The 15,768-nt window shown below is 46.0% G+C and overlaps 1 pseudogene; it reads right to left on the minus strand.

Annotated features, from left to right (window-relative positions):
• LOC112215041 overlaps nucleotides 1–15,768 on the minus strand; it is a 47,785-nt pseudogene that overhangs the window by 15,771 nt on the left and 16,246 nt on the right.

The raw sequence follows: 15,768 nt of genomic DNA on the forward strand, positions 1-15,768 counted from the left end.
CTTTTAGAATCTGGTCTCTCGTGACAGCCTTAACATTCAAATGTTTGCTTGTGGGTGCCCGAGACTATAGCTGGTCTCACCCGGGTCCTCCTGGGGCATGTCCACTATAATCTGGTCACTCCAGCGTCCCGTCAGGCCATTGGTGCAGACAGCTACCACCTGGACCACATAGCTGCTGTTGGACAGGAGGCCGGGGATGATGGCCCCCTGAGAGAGGGTGATTGATCAAATAATATGTCGGTCAACTCATCAATACATCAGCCAATCACACTCAGCCAATTACAGTAGTGACGGTCAGTTGCTTGTCTCAGCTTTTTTCACCCTATTTAACATATGAGGTTGATTTCTGACTTACATGCAATGCTATCGATTTGTGTGAGAAGGGCACATAAGGTCTGATGAACACAAACCATCGCACACACACACACACACACACACACACACACACACACACACAACAAAAACAATCACAGCCGTATTGATATAGTATATTGTAAACCTCTGGCCCGATGGTTTACAGGTATCTTTTGGTTATCACTATGGCAACAGCCTCCAGGAACAACACAAAACAACCACGAGAGAGAGAGAGAACGTACGAGAGATGGAGAGAAAGTGGGAGAGCAAGAGAGAAAGGGAGAGAGCGCGAGAGAGAGAGAGAGAGAGAGAGGGAGAGAGAGAGAGAGGGAGCGAGAGAGAGAGAAAGAGAGAGTGAGGGAAAGAGAGACGATCCACAGGCAAGTAGTCACTTCCAGCACTGACTGGTATGCCACAGTAGATGGATAAGTAGACAGGTGTATTACCACGTCCTGGTCTCCATCGGTGCGGTACTCGTGTTTGGGCTGGTTCTGGTCCTGCAGCCGCTGGTAGGTGACAGAGTACCAGTCGATGGTGGTGTCATACACCACACGGGGGCGCTCCCACATCACCATGATGGTAGTTTCATTCTGGGCATCCGCCTGCATGTTCTGAGGCTCTGAGCTGCACACTGGAGAACACAGAAAAATGAGGTTAGATTACGTTAGATTCAAATATAATCTCTGATGATAACATATGTTTGTGTCTGGTTATCAACATGGTCAGATAGGGAATATGTCCATTTTCAACACTGTGGAGACAATGAGAAATTGGGATTGAGTTTTCCTAAGGAAAACATGTTGGTAGACAACAATGTCTCTCTTAGAGCAACACTGGAAGAGGGAAAGGAAGAGGTAAAGGGAGACATTTTGGGTATAGATATATAAAAGGAATAGATATCTATGCTTTTTGCATTTCTGAACAGACATATTTCAATTTCAAAAAAGAGAAAATGTCAAATAAATTGCTACACTGAAAGAGGGGGAATTACAAAGTCAGGTTTCCTAGCAACCCAGAGAGCTTATTTGGGGTATTTTCAAAAGGCAGAGAGAGAGAGAGAGAGAGGAGTTCTTTTGATGAGCTGCACTCGTAAGACCTTGGGAGTAGGCTCTAAAACATCAATGCTGAAAATATAGGGGAATCTCAATTGCATACTCCTCGCGTCCTGGCCTCCTCAAAATCCATTGGAGGAGAAGGTCCGAGGGGCGGAACCTCTAGCTTTCCCATCCAATCGGTTTTGAGAAGGAGACGAGTAGAGAGGAAAGAGGACGCGAGGAGTCTGCATTTGAGATCTTCCCCATGTGGCTGGTTACAAGATCGGGGGCTTTTGACGCTAGTTCCTACTTCACAGTATGGCCTGTTAGTGTTACAGTACAGCTCAGTGTGAGTGTGAATCATGCTATGGTTTTACAGAGGTCTAGTATGGGAGAAGAGAGAAGCCAGGGGCAAGGTCAGCATGTGGTAGGTAGGGTGGGTGCGGAAGGCTAGGGGTCAGGTGTTGGGGTCAGCGGGTAGATAAGGGACAGGGGTCAGGCATTAAAGTAGAACAGGTACATACTATAAATGACAACATAAATGACAAAGGTGAAGGCCAGAGTTAGAGTTAGGGGCTAATAGTAAGGGTTTAGAGGTCAGGAGTTATAAGTTAAGGGTACATACTAGGAGTGAGGGTCATCTTTGCCATTGTAAGGTAAAGGTAAGGATTAGGGGTCTAGGGTTAGAGGTTAGGGTTCAGGGTATAGCCTACAGGTACAAAATGGGGGTGAGGACCTCAACTGTGCCTGTGTAGAAAGAGTGTGAGGGTCAGGGGTCAGGGTTCAGGGTAAAGAGTTACGGACACATACTGGGAGTGAGGACCTCCTCTGTTCCAGTGTAGAAAGAGTGTGAGGGTCAGGGGTCAGAGGTCAGGGTTCAGGGTGAAGCGTTACGGACACATACTGGGAGTGAGGACCTCCTCTGTTCCAGTGTAGGAGGAGAAGACCTGGCCCATGAACTGCTGCTGCTGCTCCCTGAAGTTGTTCTGCAGGTAGTCCATCAGCATCACATAGCCTGCCTGCTGCATGGTCATCACCTCACAGAACACCTCCAACTGAGAGGGAGAGAGAGCGGGAGAGACAGAGGGAAATTGAGAGAGAACGACAGATGTGAGAGATGTGCATTCATTTATGTCTTGTGTGCTTCACCAAAGTAACCTTTAATGGCTAAGGGTCATCGGCTTGTTTCGGCCACTACCCTACTTCTCCCTTCCTAAATGTTGAAAAAACACTTTCTGCTCTAAAGTGGATGATGGAGAACAGATGAGGCAGGCAGAGACCCTGTGTGAGTTAACTAGAGCAGTGCTGCTCCAGGTCGGTTCAAACTGAGATTTAAAGAGCAGGAAGTGGAGGGGAAATGGGAAGGTCCTCCCCTGTGGAGGGAGAGTTGTTGTCTCTGCAGTGTCTTCCTGCTCCTACTGCTACTGCTGCTGCTGTAGTGAAATATTGATATTGTGTGTGTGTGTGAGTGAGTGTGTGTGTGTGTAAGGTCTGATGATGGAGTGTTTAAAGAATTGTCATGGCAGAAATCAGGGAGAGTGCTGCTCTATTTTCGTGGTGTCTTTGAGTGTCTCTGTGCCCACTGAGTACATATGCCCACGTCACACCTCGCTTTGCCGGCCACACGCACGCTCCTGTTCTCCTGCTCTTCTCTGTTCCTCACACTTGGGAAGCTGTCTCACTGTATGACCTCATCATGACACTGCCTCACCGTATAACATCATCACGTGTGTGTGTGTGTACCCCCACGTTTATGTGTGTGTGTGACACTCACCTGTGTCTCAGAGATGGGCACGGTGTGTTTGAAGACGATCCACTCCACCGTCTCAGAGCAGGGCGGGGAGGTGAGGGAACCGTTGTACGTGTAGTATTTATCAGTGGAGTTAGGGAGCAGGGCCAGCAGAGAGAAGGGCTCAACATTCCCAGTCTTACCTGAACGGCAGAGAGTGATAGGTGAGAGTGATCGACACACCTGCTTTTCGGTAGGTCACTGGGACTCCTGAACCCGCCGAATATAGAAATAGAAATAATAAAACGCAAAATTAGAGTCAAATAAATAGAGTAGAACAATGAGCAGCTGCATACCGAACCTGTTGACGCTGTTGACCCCTTCTAAGATGGTGTTGTAGTTGTCATTGTTATCTAGGCTGGTCTGTGGAGCAGAAATCACAGTGAGTTGACATACTAACATGCTCGCGTACGATCTAGGATGCATTGATTCACGCTAAGTGGCATGCAGTGTGGACATTGGTTCAGAGCTCCACCTCAAACAGGACAGCCAGCGCTGCGATCCTCCCTCCATCCCTCACCGCATCTTCTATAGACTGGTACAGGCCTGACTCATAACACAAGATCTGCATCTGGATCAGAGAAAGAGAGAGAGAGAGAGAGAGAGAGAGAGAGAGAGAGAGAGAGAGAGAGAGAAAGAAAGAAAGACAAAGAGAGACAGAGAGAGGGGGAGTAGAGATCGTTATTCATTGTGGGGCTTTGTAAGGTCGGCGTAAAGTGGCCCGTAGTCAGGGGTATGGTGTGGCACGATGTGGCGTGTCATTTGCTCCGATTGACTCATTGATTGGACGATGTGCCACCTCCAGGGGGAACTTGAGTCCGTTGAGGCTGTGCTCTGATCCGTCTGAGGAGGCGTTGCAGCGGCCCCAGTGGAATGTCATCCTCCCCAACCTGAACCTGGTGCTCAGACCACCGCCACTCACATAGTACTCCCCATCCAGGCCTAGCACCACTGGAACACACACACACAACCACATTACCCACCCACTAGTCTTTGCGTGGGCAACCTTCCAGAGCCTGTCTAGTTCACTCGGCTACGTGAGAAGCCTGGGCTTCCGAGGCTTCCCACCCACCAGCGATGAGCTTGGAAAACACATACTTTTAATTACCGGGTCTATGGCAGCATACACAATGGTCCTTACCGTTTGTACATGCCACAGTCTAATTTCAAATGACAAATACAGAACGTGTTCAGCACAGTTAAATGTTACAATTAAAATAAAACCATAATGTCTTCTGAAGCCATAATACCCTTTTCCATATGAAACACATCTACACAAAAAAAATCCCTCCTCCATCTCCCTGGCCTGATCCCTATCCTCACACAATGGACTCATAATGGATGCTTCAACGAGATGGTTTTATTGGTGAATTGCTTTTCTGTCAGCGTATTGGAACGGAGAGATTAATACTACCCAACAGGCAGCATTTTCATAACACAGCCACAGGGAGACATACTGAAGAGATAATATCCAAGAGTCATTTCATTTCCTCTGGAAGACAGACCAATTATTCTCACCTCTCTCTGTCTCTTGCTCTCTTCATCTATCTGTCTCTGTCTCTCACTAAACCCATCACTCACATGGAGTTATATTTTCATAACTATCTCTGTATATGAAGATTAATATGACACTGGAAACAATCTGTTCTTACTACTACTACTTAATAACCATGTGGCGTTTTGTGCCTACTAAACACGACCCATGAATATTACCCTTCTCACACTACAATGCCAACCCGAACTCTACTACCATGGGTTGGATATTTAACGGTTCCTGTCGTACAGTACCTGCGTTGCCGTCGTTGTTGATGGTGGTGGTCTCTGGGGTGTTCTTCTCCCAGCCCTCCAGCTGCAGGCCCTGGTACTCCACCCGGACCTGGGTGAACGTCTCGTCGATGTCGATGGGTGACTGACGGGCATTGTTGCACGCCGGGTACCTCTTACCCCAGATCTTCTGGTTCAACTGGCCTGAGAAGGACAAACATAGAGAGAGGAAGAATCTTTACAATGGATCAGAAATAGCGAAGATGGGAATGAGATGGCAAACAGGTATGTAGCTGAACAACTCCCACACAACCCTGCAGGGAGAATGGAAGGAAACACTTTATAGAGGTCAGTTACAGTTGAGTATAAACACGTTTAGTATTTGTTTCCCGCTGCTAAACAATCAAATGTGACATTTAAATAATCCCTCAATATGCAATGACCAATCGTCATAATTCTCAAGTGAACTTTAACCCCAGCTGCGTTTACACACAGAATCAGCGCTACTGCATCCCCCTCTAGTCCAGCCGATGAGGAGTTAACAGAGCAGATGGTCTGACAGTTGGTCACAAATGACTGGGCAGGTGGCATACAGATTTAGTGTCTTAATTTGATCACCGTGTTGCGGGAGAACTTTTAAACTTGTTGTGTATTTGAGGTTTGAAGTTGCACTATGCAGAAGTCGCTCTGCCGTTTTCATGGTTGCTAAAACTCGAATAGTTTATGTGACAAAATAAGCTAGCATAGAGTAGAGAATTATTGTGCCATCTAAAACGCTGAGAAATATATTGTCCATAACCAAATATATTGTCCTTTCTGCGGTTTGAAGCTGGTGTACAAAACCATACCGTTTCCTGCTGTGGCAAACTGTCTCAAATTAAGATCCTACAACTGTACATACAGTACATCATATACATTACAGCGCTTACAGTAAGTACATCCATACAGCAAACCAAATGGCCCATATGTAGGGTATGCTAGCATACATCCATACAGCAAACCAAATGGCCCATATGTAGGGTATGCTAGCATACATCCATACAGCAAACCAAATGGCCCATATGTAGGGTATGCTAGCATACATCCATACAGCAAACCAAATGGCCCATATGTAGGGTATGCTAGCATACATCCACACAGCAAACCAAATGGCCCATATGTAGGGTATGCTAGCATACATCCATACAGCAAACCAAATGGCCCATATGTAGGGTATGCTAGCATACATCCACAATATACTGTACTGTGAGTATTATGACATTCCCTGCTGAGTCTGAGATGCCTGTTGACCCTGAGCAGAGTGGGGGGAGCATGTTGCTGGAAAAGAGTAATGAGTCGGTTGTTGTTGTCTGAGCTCAGAGACATTAGCATGAGAACGGCCAGGCTGAGGCTGCACACTGAGAGGAGAGGAGGAAAGACTTCATTATGACCTCTTACTCTCCCCAGTGTCATAATAACTACTGGATCCCCCCCTCTCCCTCATAATAAATATCTCGCTGTGTGTGTGTGTGTGAACGAGTGTGAGAGAGAGAGAGAGAGAGATAGTGTCTTCCCAGCAGCCTTCTCTCTCTCTCTCTCTCTCTCTCTCTCTCTCTCTCTCTCCCTCCCTCCCTCCCTCCCTCCCTCCCTCCCTCCCTCCCTCCCTCATAATAACTCTACTGGCTAATAACCCAGTAGAATGAATACAGAGTCATCAAAGGAGGAGGTCAGGTGCTAAAGATAAGAGTTTACATGACCGACATTCACAGCCGTTTATGGGGTCAAATCATTTCCACTCTGAATTCAGCCGTATTGCTATCGTGAGTTGAACGACAGTTTACTGCGTTGGTGACAGACGAGAGTAGCTTCTGGCTGTGCCACTTCAATGGTCTGTGTGACAGCGAGGAGTGTGCCTGTCAATTTGGTGTGCAAGTGTGCATGCGCGTGTGAGTGTGTGTGTGTGTAGGTTGGTAAAGAGTTTGACTCTTTATTTGGTGTGTGTTTGTGCATGCCTGCATGTGTGTCTTGTGTGCCTGAACATGTGTGTGTGTGTGTGTGTGTGTGCGTGTGTGTGTGTGTGTGAGTGTGTGTGTGTGTGTGCTTCTCCTATGTTGGCAGGAAAGTGACAGGGGGCTGTCAGGTGGTTCTGAGGGCCTCATCTGGCATAAATGCCATGACACAACACTGCTACGCTCACAAGATGCTACCATGGCAACAAGTAGCTGCAGAGGTTTGGAAGAGAATTAAGTGCCAGGAGCAACATGCTTCCGACAGTCTTTCCAGGAACACACACAAAGGATCTGTCTCAAATGTCCCTAATTCCCCATTACGTTGCACTACTTTTAAACCGAGCCTCAAATGTCACTATAAGGTGTCACTAAAGCACCTTATACCACCCAGCACTGCGACTTGTATGCTTTAGTCGGCTGGCCCTCGCTACATATTCGTCGCCAGACCCACTGGCTCCAGGTCATCTACAAGTCCATGCTAGGTAAAGCTCCGCCTTATCTCAGTTCACTGGTCACGATGGCAACACCCATCCGTAGCACGCGCTCCAGCAGGTGTATCTCACTGATCATCCCTAAAGCCAACACCTCATTTGGCCGCCTTTCGTTCCAGTTCTCTCCTGCCTGTGACTGGAACGAATTGCAAAAATCGCCGAAGTTGGAGACTTTTATCTCCCTCACCAACTTCAAACATCTGCTATCTGAGCAGCTAACCGATCGCTGCAGCTGTACATAGTCTATCGGTAAATAGCCCACCCATTTTTACCTACCTCATCCCCATACTGTTTTTATTTATTTACTTTTCTGCTCTTTTGCACACCAATATCTCTACCTGTACATGACCATCTGATCATTTATCACTCCAGTGTTAATCTGCAAAATTGTAATTATTCGCCTACCTCCTCATGACTTTTGCACACAATGTATATAGACTCTCTTTTTTGTTTACTCCATGTGTAACTCTGTGTTGTCTGTTCACACTGCTATGCTTTATCTTGGCCAGGTCGCAGTTGCAAATGAGAACTTGTTCTCAACTAGCCTACCTGGTTAAATAAAGGTGAAATAAATCAAATTTAAAAAATAATAAAAAATAAAATGAGAGACGATTGACATCCCAGTACACTATGTGGCTCGGGTCAAAAGTAGTGGATTATATGGTGGAGTGGGGTGTCATTTGGGACTTGGCCACACATACAGTATGGTTTAATGGTTTGTCTGACATAGGTCTGACACACATGTAGTGACTGATCTTTTAGCGAGTCAGTCTTTATAGAAGAGGAGGAGAAACGTGGCGTTCTGTCTCTCTGAAAAGGTTGATTGTCCCTGGGGACTAAGACTGCCAACTCTTGACTCTCGCGCACACGCACGTACACATGCGCACACATGCGCACACACGCACACACACACACACACACACACACAAAAAGGATAATCCCCTTATAATAGGGCTCAGTGGAGCAGCACTGACATTTTATAGACACATGCAACTTGAATAACAGATCATCACTTAACATATCACTATCAGGCAACTCTCTCTCTGTTTTCTGTTTTGCAAAGAGCTTTGTAGGATGAAAGACATATAATAAGGATAAAAGTACATGTTATTCATCCTCCAACATCCCACAAACAACATCTGTTATTGGTTGTCTGATGGATCACGCCCACTTTCCTGTCTTGTATTTTGTAGAATACAGCATGAACATTCTTCACTCTAGCTGTTGCCCTTTAATGTGAGAAGACATGGGCAGCAAGGAGAGTGGATTCAAGCAAGTGAATGAATGTATTATGTATGTTGGGATTTGGCTAACCAAACACACCATACTTTTGTGTGTATGTGTGTTTGTGTGTGGGTGTGTGAGTGTGTGTTTCTGTGTGTGAGGGGAGGGGGTACTGTACTCTCTTGAGTCCTGCTGCATTAGTACCTAAGCCCCAGCTACTACACTATTACCCCAGGGCCTAACCCGAACCCAAGCTCCAGAGAAGGAGAGGGGAGCGGGTGGGGAACCCAACCCTTACCTCATCCCCAACCTCAGCAGCTCTAGGAGAGGAGGGTGGAGAAGACGGCTGGAGACAACTGGAGCAGAAACAACACTAACTAACGACTGCCCGTATGACTAAGTAAGCAGAGCTGGAGTAAGTCAATGAGGTGGTGGTTAACAGACCATTAGAGCTGTTAGAAGCTGCTGCAGAGGCTGCAGTCTGTACTGAATGTGCATTATGCCGGCCAGTGTGTTAGTGTAAGACTGAATCCCTCCTGTGTTAGCCCGCTGAGCATTCGCTTGGGGGAGCTAACACAAGTCTCCAGGTCTCAGGCGAGGTTAGTCATCGCACAAAGCCACCTCCGTTACATGTTGATGGGGAAGAGAGCTGGATCATTTATTCTGTCCCTTGTGTTAGAGCCCAGCAGAAGGAGAAAGAGGCAGACAGAGAGCAAGGGTAGTGTAGGGACACACGGGCCATGTAGCCATGAGAAGGAGATCAGAGGGTTTACACATGCAGGAAATGGGCTGGTGTGGTGGCTGGGGACACTGTCTCGCGTGGCCTACACTGGGGCCTGGGGTTATCAGAGGATAGAGATTACACACACACACACTGGCAGATGGAGACGGGGGATGGAGGGGGGGCGACATGAGGATCACAGGGACCCCCTGGGGAGAGGGGTTAACGGGGGGTGGGTACGGTGGATTTTTACTGTATCAACTTTGGAAACACAAACAGTAGCAGGGCACGCAAGGATACAAAGTCTGAAAAAGATCGCGAAATCTGTGTCCTAGGCCATATGCTCAAATATGAACACATAAACTGTATGCACAGAATATCAGGTTATCACCTATGTGATTGGGATAGTCTGCCTGCACGACGATAGACAGACAGAGGATAAGATAAATCCTTTATCTCACACTGTGTGTTTGACGGTAAAATATTTACAGAGAAATGACATTTCGCGCTCCAACTCAGGGGAAGATTTCGTGCTCCAACCTGACAATCTAATTCACGTTCAGTATAGTGTAAATCATACAAATGGATCTCAAAGGTAACCTGGAGCCAAAACATTCTGAGCAAATGCTGCTGCACGTTCCATTAAGATTGCAATTTCCGTAAAGGCTACCAGCATTAAAGCTTCAAAGCTAGCTACCATATGTTAACGTCAGAGAAGGTTCATCTCCCTTTTTCCTCGCTCACTTCCTCTTCACGTTCTCCGTGTTTCTCTCTCTCCACAGGTCTTTTTTTCTCTATTCTTTCTCTCTCTTTTCTCTCTCTGCTGTCTTTCCCCATTTCTCTTTCTCCATACGTCGCGTTGTGCCTCACAATGAGGTGTGCGCTTTCACATGTTAATTCTCTTCCTCACGGCTCAGTAACCCATACTTACAGCACACTCACTACTATTATAGCACGGGCTGGTAAACAAGTCTGCTCCACAATGCACGCACACACACACACACAAACACACACACACACACACAAATGCGGACGCACACACACACACACACACACACACACACACACACACACACACGCACACGCACACGCACACACACACGCACACACACACACACACGCACACACACACACACACACACACACACACACACACACACAGACACACACACACACACACACACACACACACACAGACACACACACACAGACACACACAGACACACAGACACACACACACAGACACACACAGACACACACACACACACACACAGACACACACACACACAGACACACACAGACACACACACACACACAGACACACACACACACACGATGCATGCACATACACACAAGCACAAAAAAGGCACACACATGCAAACAGACATGCACACACACACACAAAACACAACACACACTTGAGCCCTGCAGTCTCTCTCTCATCTCTCTGGGACTCAGCTTGTTGTGACGGGGCCCTGAACTTTCAGAGCAGCAGAGTGGAAAATACAAAGTATAATGCTTATTACCAAACAAGCAGAAATGTTTCTTATTCGAATGCAAATTGACAGAGAGTGTAATGAAATTAAGTCAAGCAATTTGGGACGAAGGATGGAAATCATATATATATACATATATATATATATATATATATATATTTTTTTTTTTAGTGTGACTGGCCCTTAACTCAATTTAAACGCCCTCGCTCAATTTCCCTAAAACCAGAACACAGTTAGATTTGACCAAGCGAGACCAGTCAAGTCAGGTCTATCTCACTAACGGAGCAATTACTCCATGTAAGGGCTTCGGATAACTGAACTTAATCCCCTATGTCTGTCAGGATGTGGAGAAAAGACCATCAGTGCTGGTTGTGTAGAGCAGGCTTAACATTAGTGCACCAGTCAGGGCTGAGGTAGCGTATGGTACTATTGCAACCATATGTTGTGATCTGTCACTGAGAGGCAGAGTAGAGCTAAATATCTGCAGGGTTTGAATTATACATTGACTCTTGAGGGTGCCCGAAGTCTCTTGGGGGTGACCGACGCTCACAATGGTGTTTCAGCCCCATAGTCCCTCCTGTAATTCCAAACCTGAATACCCCACGGCATGCATATGGTTAATGTAACTTTACCAACCTGTGTAGGACCAGTCGATGTCGTCTGTGAATTTCCTCTGGGCCTTGAAGTACGCCTCTGTCAAGGCCACTATAAGAAAGAGGGGGAGAGACAGAGAGAGAGACAGAGAAAGAGACAGAGAGAGAGAGAGGGGAAGAGAGAGAGAGAGAGAGAGGGGAAGAGAGAGAGAGAGAGAGAGAGAGAGAGAGAGGGAGGAAAAAATGGAGAGTTAGGATATGCCTCACTCTGTCATGTGAGACCCCAGCACCTGCTGCATGACCTTGCATATGATGACATACTATTTCTCTCATGTCAGATGCCACATCACGGCCACTTAGTTCATCTATAGGGATATGACTGAGCTGCCATTTGTTGAGTTGCTCTCAATGCTGCTTCTCTTCTCAAGGGCAGGAGAGAGAAGGGTAATATGGAGAGGGGTGAGACACAGGAGAGAGGGGCGAGGAAGGCGATAAAAGTGGTGAGCCACAAGATAGAGGGGACTTCTCTCTCTCCTTCTCCCTCTTTCTGTGTTCACAAGCCTTTGGCTGGCGTCACTTTCCACCCACTTTCTATGCACATCACAGTGCTGCCTGTTCCAGCCCTTCTCAGCCCTCGTTCATCCCTCTCTCATCCAGCAGAGTTCTCTGTAAACAGCTTGGCTAACGGGAACGTGATGAAGGACTGGTCATCTTTATTGACTCACCCAGAGAGATTGTGTTGTTCTCGCCATTCCACATAGTGATGTAGCGAGCTATCTGCTACAGAGACAGTAGAAGGTAATGGCTATATGCTGTTGTGTGGGAACAACACACACACACGCGTGCCTGCGCACACACACACACGTGCGCACACGCACGCACACGCACACACACTGTGGAGGAGATGAGACATCAGTAGAGTTCAAAAGGTCCAAAGTAAATACTTGAAAGAGACAACAGTGTTTAGAGAGATGAATGGTCTAGAGAAAATGGCTGCTCAATCTGTATGTGTGTGTGTGTGCCTTTATGTGTGTGTGTGTGTGTCTGCTATGGCACAGAGTATACACACATCTACTGCTCTAATGAATTTCTGCCTCCTCCTCTTTGTATATCTCTTTCTCTTTCCCCTCCATCTTTCTCCCTCGTTCACTCTCATTACCTTATCTCTCTCCATATCTCTCTCTCTCACACACACACAGAGGCATTCGGGTTGTTTTACACTATCAGAGTGTCGCTGTGTAGATCGAATGAAGGATATTAAGCACTAGTGGATTTAATCCCACAGATCTTAACAGGATGGAAGCCTAATGATCCGTATCAAAGTCCACTTTAAGAGCACTATACCTTACCTACTGCTGACATTTACACTAGTGCTACAATCTTCTTCCTAACTCCTCGTCTTACCGCCACTCAAACCTCTTCATTTCAAATAGCTAAGTTACCCAGTGGACACGCTCTTTATGACCTGGTAATGTCCGAGGATAATGGCGCTCTCTGTGCCATGTAGGAAAGGAAACAGATAGCTGGCAGCCTGGTGTGTGTGTGTGTGTGTGTGTGTGTGTGTGTGTGTGTGGTGTGTGTGTGTGTGCGTGTGTGTCACTCAGAGAAGGAGCTCCAGAGTATTAGCTGGAATCAGTGTCAGATGGCATCCTCTACTTTACAGGACACCTGCTCTTTCTGACTGCATGGGCTGCTGTTACTGTTCACTGCTGGTCACTGTTCACTGCTGGTCACTTGTTTTAAGGGTTAAGGCTTATTGATGCCCACTGGTTTATGTGAAAAAATAAACCAAAATGTAGCGAGAAAAATACTAAGTATTCCCAACAGTTGAAAATCAATGAATTTGTTTGCTTGCTTACTTCTTCGAAATCTCCTAACTCACATTGCCTTGTATCTACCGAGATACCGCTTAGTTACTAACCCACTTGTGCTGTTGTTATGTTAAGTCAGAGGTTAAGGGTCATGATGACCAACTCTGTTTCTATCCTATGTTGTGGTCACGTGGTGGGTCTAATGCTCCATATAATCCTATTGTTTTTACCGTACTGTAAAAAAGTACGACGGGGGGATGAAGGGAGAATGCCCATTGTCACCACTGAAGAAACAGTCATTGATATGAATACATACTCTCCATTCTATAGTATACAGGATCTAGGATACAGTGCCTTGCCAAAGTATTCACCCCGCTTGGCATTTTTCCTATTTTGTTGCTTTACAACCTGTAATTTAAATAGATTTTTATTTGGATTTCATGTAACTGACATACACAAAATAGTCCAAATTGGTGAAGTGAAATTCTAAAAAATTACTTGTTTCAAAAAATTATAAAAAATTATAAACGGAAAAGTGGTGCATGCATATGTATTCACCCCCTTTGCTATGAAGACCCTAAATAAGATCTAGTGCAACCAATTACCTTCAGAAGTAACATAATTAGTTAAATAAAGTCCACCAGTGTGCAATCTAAGTGCCACATGATCTGTCACATGATCTGTCACATGATCTTTGTTCTGAAAGGCCCCAGAGTCTGCAACACCACTAAGCAAGGGGCACCACCAAGCAAGCGGCACTATGAAGACCAAGGAGCTCTCCAAACAGGTCAGGGACAAAGTTGTGGAGAAGTACAGATCAGGGTTGGGTAATAAAAAAATATCAGAAACTTTGAACATCCCACGAAGCATCATTAAATCCATTGTTAAAAAATGGAAAGAATATGGCACCACAACAAACCTTCCAAGAGAGGGCCGTCCACCAAAACTCACGGACCAGGCAAGGAGAGCATTAATCAGAAAGGCAACAAAGAGACCAAAGATAACCCTGAAGGAGCTGCAAACTCCACAGGAGATTGGAGTATCTGTCCATTGGACCACTTTAATCCATACACTCCACAGAGCTGGGCTTTATGGAAGAGTGGCCAGAAAAAAATAAGCTAACACGTTTGGTGTTTGCAAAAAGGCATGTGGGAGACTGCCCAAACATATGGAAGAAGGTACTCTGGTCAGATTAGACTAAAATTGAGCTTTTTGGCCATCAAGGAAAACGCTATGTCTGGCACAAACCCAACACCTCTCATCACCCCGAGAATACCATCCCCACAGTGAAGCATGGTGGTTGCAGCATCATGCTGTGGGGATGTTTTTCATCGGCAGGGACTGGGAAACTGGTCAGATTTGAAGGAATGATGGATGGCGCTAAATACAGGGAAATTCTTGAGGGAAACCTGTTTCAGTGTTCCAGAGATTTGAGACTGGGACGACTTGAAGGAGCTGGAGCAGTGTTGGCTTGAAGAATGGACAAAAATCCCAGTGGCAAGATGTGCCAAGCTTATAGAGACATACCCCAAGAGACTTGCAGTTGTAATTGCTGCAAAAGGTGGCTCTACAAAGTATTGACTTTGGAGGGGTGAATGGTTATGCATGCTCAAGTTTTCCATTTTTTTGGTCAAATTTCTTGTTTCTCAATTTAAAAAATATGTTGCATCTTCAAATGATACAACCCCCAAAAAAAAAAAAAAAAAATCTATTTTAATTCCAGGTTGTAAGGCAACAAAATAGGAAAAATGCCAAGGGGATGAATACTTTCACATGCCACCGTAGGTCTTTACCACGTACCACTGACCTCTGTTTTCTGCCACAATAATAGCTGTATGCTATAACTTCTAGAGGGAAACAGCCTTGGAAAAGGAAAGAGCTGCACTACACACACACACACACACACACACACACACACACACCCCTCCCGTGTGACAGATCCATCTGAGCCCCAGTGTCCTGGCCCTGCTTCAGTCAGTGTCACAGAGAGAAGCCAGAGGCAAACTAGATTAAAATCCCTCACAGTGTGATGTTAATGAGCCCATTATCAACGCTAGCTACAACCTCTCGGCTCTCTCTCTCCCTCCTTCCTTTCCTCCCTCTTTCTCTCCTTTTCTCTCCTTCTTTTGGTCCTTCTCAGCACTAACGATGGGGCTGATATATGACTATATCAACCACGAACGCATCAAACTCAAGCTGGCCTGAAACCTCTTTGGCTCTCTCTCTCACTCCCTTCTCTCTCCTTCCTTCCCTCTTCCTTTCATTTGGCCCTTTTCGCCATCTTATCTGTCATTATCAGCTCTAATGACGGCCCTCCTAAATCTACGTTACAGTCCCACTCAAATGTTACTATTTCTTTGGTTACATGCCAATATGGTCTCCTAACTGTCATAAAGTGAATTAGTTTGCCGCGGAGTGTTGACCTCTTCTTTTAACCCCAGATCAGATTGACTGAGTGGGCGCCTGCCTGCCATGGCCAGGAACTAAAAGCGTATCTGTTACA

Source organism: Oncorhynchus tshawytscha, linkage group LG15 (assembly GCF_018296145.1).
Source record: "Oncorhynchus tshawytscha isolate Ot180627B linkage group LG15, Otsh_v2.0, whole genome shotgun sequence".
Taxonomy (NCBI): domain Eukaryota; kingdom Metazoa; phylum Chordata; class Actinopteri; order Salmoniformes; family Salmonidae; genus Oncorhynchus; species Oncorhynchus tshawytscha.